Source organism: Eptatretus burgeri, chromosome 4 (genome assembly GCF_056783735.1).
Source record: "Eptatretus burgeri isolate ZD-2024b chromosome 4, Ebu_testis_v1, whole genome shotgun sequence".
NCBI lineage: Eukaryota > Metazoa > Chordata > Myxini > Myxiniformes > Myxinidae > Eptatretus > Eptatretus burgeri.
In genome coordinates, this window is record NC_140964.1 from 614,522 (window position 1) to 625,232 (window position 10,711).

The window sequence follows — 10,711 nt, forward strand, 5'->3', positions numbered from 1 at the left end:
ACTGTATTAATTTTCATGATTGCATAATAGAAATGTTCAAACTACAATGGTGTGTTCATATTGATTTGGGTTTAACATGGTCCTGTCCAGCGCAAAGAAATAATGTATGGTGGCCTATTGGGGACATTGAGTGACAATCAGCCAAGATCGCCATTGTGTATATATGCATCTCCTCTGGGCTGGGGTTCGTAGTTGAAAACATTTTAACTCTGCTATTCTGTTTTCAGGTGATAACTCCACTGTAGTGTACCCAAAGACTAATCCCCTGCTTGGTGGTGGTTCTTCCCAATTTTACAGTGACTGATCGGTGGTGGTTCAAGACAATGGCCAAGCATTTCAAATGATTAGACCCCCAGCAGCGAGGGCCAAGTACATCTGTTACATCAATTAACCAGACAGACTGGAACCTATGTGTGCTGTGTCAGATGGACACCACTGAGCCTCTTCATTGTCCAGCTGACTCCAAGCGAAGCACAGGAGGGTCTGGATACCAGACTCTGGCAGACAACCTCCTCAGGTTCAATGAGATCGACTGCTTGCCAAAATCTCTCGACATGTCCCGCTTGGACGATGGTGAGGGTATTGAGTCCACCTTCCAGCACCACAGGGCTAAGTGGCATGATTCGTGCAGACTACAATACAACAAAACTCAATTGATTTGGGCAGAGAAGAGGAAAACAACCAGTGGGGATACCGAAGGCGTGACACGAAAGTATACCCGTCAGAGTGTGGACCGCACAGAGTCACTGCTCGAAACGTGTTTCTTTTGTGACAAGCCAGCAGGTAACGAGTCTTTGCGCAAAGCTTCTACCTTTGACCTGGACAGACGAGTCAGGAAATGTGCTCTGAAACTAGCAGACAAGCCACTTATTGCTAAACTGAGTGCTGGAGATATGATGGCGCAAGATGCCCTGCACCATGTGAAGTGTCTGGTTTCCCTCTATAACAAAGCAAGGGAGACAAAGAGAACCTTGGATGACCAGGATGATATCAATAATGGCATAGCTCTCGGAGAACTGGTGTCCTACATCGATGATGCCCGCATGGACGCTCTTGTGGCACCAGTGTTCAAGCTGGCAGACCTAACAAGTCTGTACAACAACCGGCTGAAACAGCTTGGAACAGTCTTGACTGGACGTGTTCACTCGACCAAACTCAAGCACCGGATCATGACACATTTTCCGGACATGGAGGAGCACAAGCCTGGCCGAGATGTTCTGCTAGCTTTCAACGAGGACATCGGATCAGCCCTTCACAAGGCCTGTGAACACAATGCTGATAGTGATGGTGTTCATCTTGCTAGAGCCGCGAACATAGTCCGAAGAGACATGTTGAAGATGAAGACAGCCTTTAGTGGTTCATTTGGCACTAAAAAAATGGCACGGCACGGCATACTAAACCCCTTATGTCAGGTCAGGTTCGATTTGTGACCTGCTACAGGTACCATGTAAACCTGTACTAACCTGTTCCATGGTCGGGTTGTCGGCGACTAAACCGTCCCCCCCACCAGGTTTTCTGGTGAGGAGGGTGTTTGGATATGGACACCCAGCAGGATTAAAAACAAAACCTGTCAAAGGGCGGAGGAGCTCCTTGTGAGCCAACGGCCATCCATATCTAGTGCCCAACTGTGTCTGCGGACGTCCTCCTGCAGTTGGGTCACTTCTTATTAGGAGGTTGGTGGTAGGATTTGCACTCCGGCCACCGTAAAACCCTTCATTCCGCAAAACGCAAAAACGCAAAAAAATCTGAAAACCCACTCCGTGGGAGTACCTCCTGTGCAGCTTCCCTTTGCAGGGCAGCTCACCAGATGACGGGATTGGGGCAAAGCCTTCGGGACCCCCAATCTTTGATAGGAGGGAAACCACGGGGTAACATCCCTGGGTCAGATTGCGGGAGAGTGTGTCGGAGTGGTGCTGAGGTGTCGTCCACCAGACGGCGGTCTCCTTGGGTTAACCTGAGGCGGTCCCTTCGGGTGGGTGCCTGGAATGTCCTATCCCTAAGAGAGGATGACCACCTGTCTCTGTTATCATCTGAGCTCAAGCGTTTGGACATCGGGATTGCAGCTCTCTCTGAGGTTCGGAGACCGGATTGCGGCGAGATAATGGTGGGTGGTTACACCTACTATTGGTCTGGTCGCTCTGATGGTTACCATACCCAAGGAGTTGCTGTAGCTGTGTCCAATAAGCTGACCCCAATGATAATTGAGGTAACACCGGTCAACGAGCGTATTATGAGATTAAGGATTCGTCACTCCTTAGGTGTCATTTCCCTGGTCTCTGTTTATGCTCCGACTGAGGCGAGTGATCTCACCGTGAAGGATGCATTCTACGCCACACTCGAGTCTGTGGTTGATCAGTGCCCCAGACGAGATACACTTCTAGTCTTGGGGGATTTCAATGCATCGACTGGAACTGATAGGGACGGTTATGAGGTGTGTGTTGGTCCCCATGGGTCAGGAACTATGAACCAGAATAGCACTAAGTTCCTTGACTTTGCAAGAAGTCATGGACTTAGAGTGGCTGGTTCATGGTTTCAGCGCCCACAAGCTCATCGCTGGACTTGGTATTCCAACGCTGGCGGTGTGGCAAAGGAGATTGACCATGTCCTCATTGACGGTCGTTGGAGGATGATCCAGAACTGCAGGGTCTACCGGAGTGCTCAGTTCCTCACTACTGACCACAGGCTTGTTGTAGCAACTCTAAAGCTGCACCTTAAATCCTGGAGAATGGTACCATCCCAGCCGAGGCTGGATGTTGCCAAGCTCAGGGATGAGAGAGTAGCTGAGGAGTTTGCAAACAGGCTGAGTGGACACTTGGGGGTCTGGGTGCTTTGGGGGGTCCTGAAGAGTTGTGGAGCGCCTTCAAGACCACCGTCCTTGATGTTGCCGGTGGATGCCTTGGAGCTCACCGCAGGGCAAAGAAGAATTTTGTCTCTCAAGGGACACTGGATACCATTGACCAGAGTCGCAGGGCCAGGCTGAATGGCAGAGCTGAGCTATTCAGGGAGCTGAGGCGTAAAACTGTACGTGCACTGAGGGTGGACAAGGAGGCCTATGTGCGAGGAATCTGTGAGGGGGTAGAGCATCACCTGTGGACAGGTGATTCTCGTCCCGCTTACAGGGGAATTCGCGTATTACGTTCATCCAAGCCCATCCCTCGGAGCACTACAGTTCGAGCAGAGAGTGGTAGGCTCTTGACAGAGGAGTCTGAAGTGAAGGCCCGCTGGGCCGGTTACTTTGAGCGGTTGTACCAGGCTGATACCCCAACTGTCGAGTTGGACGTCAAGGGTGTTACAATCCCTGTTGCTGACCCTCGAATCAACTGTGGTCCACCTACGCTTGTGGAAACACGGGCTGCGGTGAACCAGTTGAAACGGGGCAAAGCTCCAGGGATCTGTGGCATCCATGCCGAACTTCTCAAGGCTGGTGGAAATGCTGCACTCGTGTCGTTGCATGCAGTTTTGTGCTCTGCCTGGAACACAGGCATCATCCCAACTGACTGGAAGAGGGGCCTTGTTGTCCCTCTCTGGAAAGGGAAGGGTGATCGCCAAGACTGCAACAACTACCGAGGGGTGATGCTGCTCTCAGTGCCGGGCAAGGTCTTTGCTCGGATAATTCTCGATAGGGTTCGCCACCATCTGCTTGAGCACCAGCGTCCAGAGCAGTCAGGCTTTACACCAAAGAGGTCAACGATTGACCGTATCCTCACCGAACGCAGACGAGAGTTTCGGCAGGGGCTGCTTGCAGCCTATGTTGATCTCTGTAAAGCGTTCGATTCAGTGAATCGGGATGTCCTCTGGAGGATTCTTGGTCTTCGTGGGGTGCCACCAAAACTGATCGATCTGATGTCTGAACTCTACTCTGGTACTGAGAGTGCTGTGAAGTGTGGTGGTACCATCTCTGACTTATTTCCAGTTGTTACTGGAGTTCGTCAGGGATGTGTACTTGCCCCCACACTTTTCAGCACTTGTATGGACTGGATTCTAGGGAGGATGTCGGAGAGATCAAGTTGCGGTGCGTCATTTGGGAATGTCAAGATCTCGGACCTTGACTTTGCAGATGATGCAGTCATCTTTGCGGAGACTTTAGACATCCTCTTGGGGGTCCTCGAGGTGCTGAATGAGGAGTCGGAGCCGTTGGGATTACGGGTTTCTTGGGTCAAAACTAAGATCCAGGCTTTCGGTGACATCTTGGATGCTGCTGTCCTGTCTGTGTCTGTTTGTGGTGAGGATGTTGAGGTCGTGGAGAGATTCACTTACCTTGGCAGTGATATTTATGTCTCTGCTGGCTGCAAGTCAGAGGTCAATAGACGTCTGGGTCGGGCCTGGGGAGTCATGGATTCACTGGATCATGGGGTGTGGCGCTGCCGGTACCTGTGCGGGAGGACGAAAGTCCGAGTCTTCAGGTCCTTGGTACTTCCAATCTTGCTCTATGGGTGCTAGACTTGGACTCTGACCAAGGATCTGAGATGGAGACTGATTTCCTTTGGTACCAGATCTCTTCGGAGAATCCTTGGCTATCGCTGGTCGGATTTTGTGTCCAACGAGCGGGTGCTGAGAGAGACTCGGATGAGATTTGTTACCTGCATAGTCCGTGAGCGTCAGTTGCGGCTGTATGGACATGTGGCTCGTTTTCCTGACTCTGATCCTGCTCACCAGATTCTCTCAGCGAGGGAGTCTCATGAGTGGAGGAGGCCAGTGGGTCGACCACGTTCCTCATGGTTGCAACAGGTTGACCATCATCTCAAGGAGATGGGGATGGGCCTGGCATCTGCCTGGGGGATGGCCAGACGGAGGCCCCTGGAGTACCGGCGGAAAGTGGATGCAGCGACGTGCTGTTCTGGCACATGCTCCCATACCTGACCTGACCCACGATCCAAGAGCAGTCAAGCCACTCATCTGTATCAACACCCACTCTTACAATCTCACAGCTCCTCATGTTCAACAGCTACGCACGCCGCCGACCGAGTACGAGTATTGAGTCTACCAAGCACGGCCACAATCGGGAGACCCCCGTGCCTGTGTACCTGGGAATGCTGATGCACACAAAGACTCGCAAACGAGACCTGGTTGACACTTTGTTCCACTTGGGTCTCTCCGTCTCCTATGATAGGGTGCTGAGCATCTCCACGGACTTGGGGAACAGTATCTGCCGCTTCTTCCAGCAGGAGGGTGCAGTTTGCCCACCTGAACTGAAGAGTGGTCTGTTCACGACTGGCGCAGCGGATAACATCGACCGCAATCCCAGCTCAACTAGTGCTCAAGACTCGTTCCACGGCACTGGCATCTCGCTTTTCCAGCACCCGAATAGTGAAGTGCGTGGAGTTCAACGGCTGCGGGTAGTAGTCTCAGATGATGTTACTACAACAGCAACCACTGCACACCTGCCAGAGTCATACACCACTGTACCTCCTGTGGTTCTCGGTAAACGTGAACCACCGATGCCCAAGTTGGCTGGTCCCAACAGAAGTGACTGCCAACTGATCCCTCAAGCAATGCAGGTGGAATACAGGTACGCCACAGAAAATATATCATCTGAAAGTTGTACATATTCTGTATTCATATATGTGCCTCAATCTCTTGTTAACTGTGTGTGGTGCTGAGGTCCTGTCACTTGTTAATTGTGTTGATGAGTTCTTGTCATTTTGACAGGTGGCGAGAGCAGATGGCAGTTAGTGTAGCATCAGACACACCACTACAGGGAGACGAGACTGTGTCATGGGCTGCATATCATGCCAGCAAGCAGTCCATTCCAGAGGAACCAGAGTGTGGCGTGACCCTCACCTCATTGCTGCCTCTCTTCTACGACCAGGCCAAGTCCGTGGCTATGATTCGTCACTCCATGGACGTCATCAAGACAGCAGTTGAGATTCTGAACCCTGGTCAGATCCCAGTCCTCACAGTCGATCAGCCACTGTACGCACTCGCCAAACAGATCCAGTGGAGATGGCCAGAAACACATGGAGAAGATCACTTCGTCATCCTATTTGGTGTACTCCACATTGAGATGGCTGCACTGAAAACTCTGGGTGATCTTCTGGATAGCAGTGGGTGGACAGGAGCTCTGGTGCAGGCAGGAGTTGCTACAACTGGTACTGCTGATTCCTTCCTGAAGGCTGCCCATGTTACATGCACTCGGCAAGCTCACCAGGTCACAGCCAGTAGCCTCTATCTTCTCCTACAGAAAGCCTTCAGCCAAGGAGCAGATGAGGGACAGGATCTAGAAGACTGGTGTGCTGAACGTGTGCCAGTCCACAGTTCCATTTCTGGTGGATCATTCTACAGTTGGAACTCACTGTCCTAATCTACGTCAGATCGGTCCGTGATCGGTTCTTCCTGCTATACATTGATGCCCTGAGCAAGATTGTCCCCTGGTTCTTCGCCTTGGGTCATACCAACTACGCCAGGTGGATACCAGTTCACCTGCGCGACATGGTGACACTGGCGACCAAACATGCAAGTGTATACACGCAGTTTCTTGCCGGCAACTTCACAGTAAAGAAGACCACTCATGCCTTTTCTGCGATGGCCATCGACCAAGCCCACGAGCAGAATAACGCATTAGTTAAGGGTGACGGAGGAGCTGAAGGCCTGACAGAGAATCCCGCTGCATTACGCCACTGGATGGTGTCTGGTCCAGAGATGGCCAGAATGATTGCCGGCAACTTCACAGTAAAGAAGACCACTCATGCCTTTTCTGCGATGGCCATCGACCAAGCCCACGAGCAGAATAACGCATTAGTTAAGGGTGACGGAGGAGCTGTAGGCCTGACAGAGAATCCCGCTGCATTACGCCACTGGATGGTGTCTGGTCCAGAGATGGCCAGAATGATCGGTGAGTTCCAGGCCACATCAGAGACCAAGAAGGCTGTTCACAAACACCACGAGCAGACCAAGCACAAACAGGTAGCCTTTGCTAGAGATGTGCGTTCACTCACTCAAGTCATGGGGGAGATGGGCAACCCATTTTGTGATGACAGCAAGGATCTCCTGGTGCTAGACAGCAGAGACCTGGCAGACCCAGCAGTTATCAATACTGTACGCCAGATCGAGAAGCTGGGACAAGAACCGCATGACTCCTATGTCCATGAGAGACTTATCAACCAGACAAAACCCATCACCAACCCAATCAAGAGAAACAACCTCCCTCTCTTCAGCCGACCTCCAGTCAGAGAGAAGTCAAGAGCACAGCTGCAGGTTTCATCTCTGAAGAACGACTGCTCCCTGTTCTCCAGGTTGTTCATTGCGTCCCAGATACGTGATGGAGATCTTGATGAGTTCTTCACACATGAGAACCAAGCATGTCCCCCTGCACTGTCACACATGGGCAAGATGAGACTTGGAACAAAGTCTGATCTGGTTGGCTGCTTAGAAGATCTGGTCCCTCCACAGGAGAATGCTGCTGCTGCTGCTAGTCCAGCAGTTGAAGTCATCATCCTTGATGGTGCAGCGATCATCAGTATGCTGCCACCTGGCACAGCAAAGACCTTCAATGAGTATGCATCTGAAGTATTCTTGCCATACATCACATCTCAGCTGCAGCATACGAGCAGGATGGATATTGTCTGGGATGAATACCTCACAGACAGTTTGAAGGCAGACACTAGGAAGAAGCGAGGCAAAGGCATCAGGAGACGAGTCGAGCCATCTAGTTCCATTCCTGGAAACTGGCAGACCTTTCTTCGCACAGATGAGAACAAGATGGAGTTGTTTGACTTCCTAGCCACCAGAGTAGCAACAACAGACACAGACAAATAAGTCATCAGCACCCACCACAAAGATGTGGTTTGTATGCAGGCCCAAGATGTTGCTGGTCTTGCCCCTTGTAGCCATGAAGAGGCTGACACAAGAATGCTACTCCATGATATAGACGCTGTGAGGCAGGGATACAGCAAAGTGTTGATCCGTACAGTAGACACTGATGTCGTGGTCCTTGCGGTGACAGCAGCTGGACGTCTGGACATTGATGAGTTCTGGGTTGCTTTTGGCACAGGAAAGAACTTCAGGTTCTTGGCAGCTCACGAGATGTCTGTGGCACTGGGACCTAACAAGTGTCGAGGTTTGCCATTCTTCCATGCCCTCACTGGATGCGACACCGTTTCAAGCTTCGGAGGCAGGGGGAAGAAAAAAGCATGGGAAACCTCGAAAGCCTGTGATGAGGTCACTGATGTCACTGCAGCATTCTGTGCCTTGGCTGCCACGCCAACTCCTTCAGCCGTAGATGACCACATGGATGCACTGGAGCGTTTTGTTGTTGTGCTCTATGATCGCACCAGTAGCCAGGAACATGTCAATGAGTGTCGCAAGCATCTGTTCACGCAGAATGGCAGATCAATAGATGCTCTCCCACCTACTCGTGAAGCCCTGAAACAGCACATCAAGAGAGCTACCTACCAATCCGGCTACTGTTGGGGCCAGATGATGGTGTCCACACCAGAGCTCCCATCGCCCAGTGACGGGGGTGGGTTCACACCGATAATGGCAGGGACATATACTGGACAACCCTCCCAGAGGCAACTGAGGCATGTTGGCAACTACTAAGGTGTGGCTGCAAAAAGGGATGCAGAGGACAGTGCAAGTGTGTCAAGGCTGCACTCCAGTGCACAGCTCTATGTCACTATGGTGGGGAGTGTACAAGAGAGTAGAACTGGGACAAGAGAGATCACAGATGATAATTATGTAACATGTACACATGTATCCATGCATCATAGTAGACTCTGTTACCTGGATCTCGAGGTTCCACTGTATAATTTTGACTCTGTAAGTTGATGTTAGGATCAAACAGAAGCACTTCCTCTGAGTTCAAGAGTGTTAAATGAACAACAGTCATTCCATGGTGCTTGATAACAGTTTTTTGAAGAGTTTGTTGTAGAAAACCGTCCAAAAGTGCAAAAATGCACCAAATAAATGGTTTATTAATGCTTTGTCACCTTTATTTGCTATTTCTTATTTGCTAGAATCTATATTTAGTTAAATAAAACCACTGGTATGCTTCTTAAATATAGTTGTATCCACATGTATCCTCCTTGTACAACACAAAATCGGCTATTTTGTAAAATGGCCGCCATTTTGGCTCTGGGAAGAATCTGGAATGTCCCTATATCCAAAAATCTTTGTAAGATACTGCCCTAGCAGTGTGCCAAATTTCATGCTTGTATCACTAAAGGCACATTTTTTTCACATATCTGCCGGACTAATACTGTTTTCCTTCCAGTCAAGAGCATAGCTGCAATTCCAGTCCAGGCTGCACATGCACCCCGATAGCCATTGTGACGGAGGTGTCTCATCATCATGTTGAAAATTAATGTCTTCCCTGCACCTCCTGGGGCATCGACATAAAAGCATCGAGCTTGTGGTGGGTCTTCTGTGAAAATACTGTGTACGGCTTCAAGTACGGAATCCATCAAACGCCGCCGTCTGTTATTCAGTTGAGCAAAGTCAGCAGGCTCTTCTTGAGGTACTTCTGCAGTGACTAAGTTTTGTTTTTGGGGCTGTGGAAGACCAAGTGTTACACAGCTTGTTCCATTTTATACATAATGTAAAAGCCCTGCTTGAGAGAATGCCATTCCCCTCCGCACCATCACAGTCTCCTGTTCAACTCACAATCCCACAGGAGATATGCAAAAAAAGATGTGTGACAACAACTGACCCAAAACAAATTGTCTTCTTCCTGATTATATATCTGTGAGAAACAGAAGAAACTCCACACAAAGAGTAGGGTGCCTCATTTGCATATAATATTATAAGCAGAAGAAGTAAAATGAGTTACGGACGTAGCTTCAGGACGATCTTTATTTGGACAATATTCGACCGAAAGCTTGTCCATATAAAGATCATCCTGAAGCTTCGTCCATAACTCATTTTGCTTCTTCCGTATGTATATATATATATATATATATATATATATATATATATATATATATATATATATATATATATATATATTATGTTAACGTCTACGCGTAATTTGACGTTTCTCCTCCGAAACTGCCAGAAGGATTGTCTCCACTTTTGGTATGCAGGTGGTCTGTGGTCTAATGAACATCATGGGCTATGTGAGATCGTGCCAGACAGACAGGTTTGGGAATTTTTGGCGATTTTCTAATTTTACATTCGTTTGCATGGTGACATGTGACGTCACCGCTGAGAGGAATAATGACGTCATGACATCATCGGTCATTCGCTGACGTCATTACGTCTGTCATCGGCAGACCGTCACCGCTGAGAAGTGTAATGACACTGAGAAAACAGCGTCTGCAATGTAAAACCCTCTTCTGCACATGCTGACTACCTCAGAAGGTGAATTTAACACAAAAATGTAACAAGAAACGTATATAAAGAAATTCAATAAATCACATTATGAACACTGGATATATCGACGTCCTGACGAACCCTCACTTTTGAAACTTCTTGCAGAGCGCAGGTTTGGCTAGTGTGTGTATATATATATATATATATATATATATATATATATATATATATATATATATATATATATATATATATATATATATATATTACACACATTGTTAAAAAAACAAAAACTTTGATGATGACATGGGTTTAAGCCCTAGAGAATGCCAATCCCTCCCCACTTCAAGCCTTCTCTCGCTTCATCGAAAATGACACCAAGGAGAACAATTTCACCAAAAAAGCTTTGCTGCTTGTAGACAATGCCCCTGCCCATCCTGTGCAGATGCAAGACTGGTGCGAT

At 49.0% G+C, this 10,711-nt stretch overlaps 1 protein-coding gene and 1 pseudogene across 7 annotated transcripts in view; one reads left to right on the forward strand and one right to left on the reverse strand.

The window, feature by feature from the left end:
- Positions 1-10,711, reverse strand: part of CERKL (CERK like autophagy regulator) — a 167,492-nt gene that overhangs the window by 39,348 nt on the left and 117,433 nt on the right. The gene's annotated exons all lie outside the window — the stretch shown is intronic.
- Positions 324-7,762, forward strand: LOC147027298 (uncharacterized; annotated as a pseudogene). Its single transcript, XR_015056979.1, has 3 exons — positions 324-1,417; positions 4,817-5,509; positions 5,650-7,762. The product of XR_015056979.1 is annotated as an uncharacterized LOC147027298 (transcript).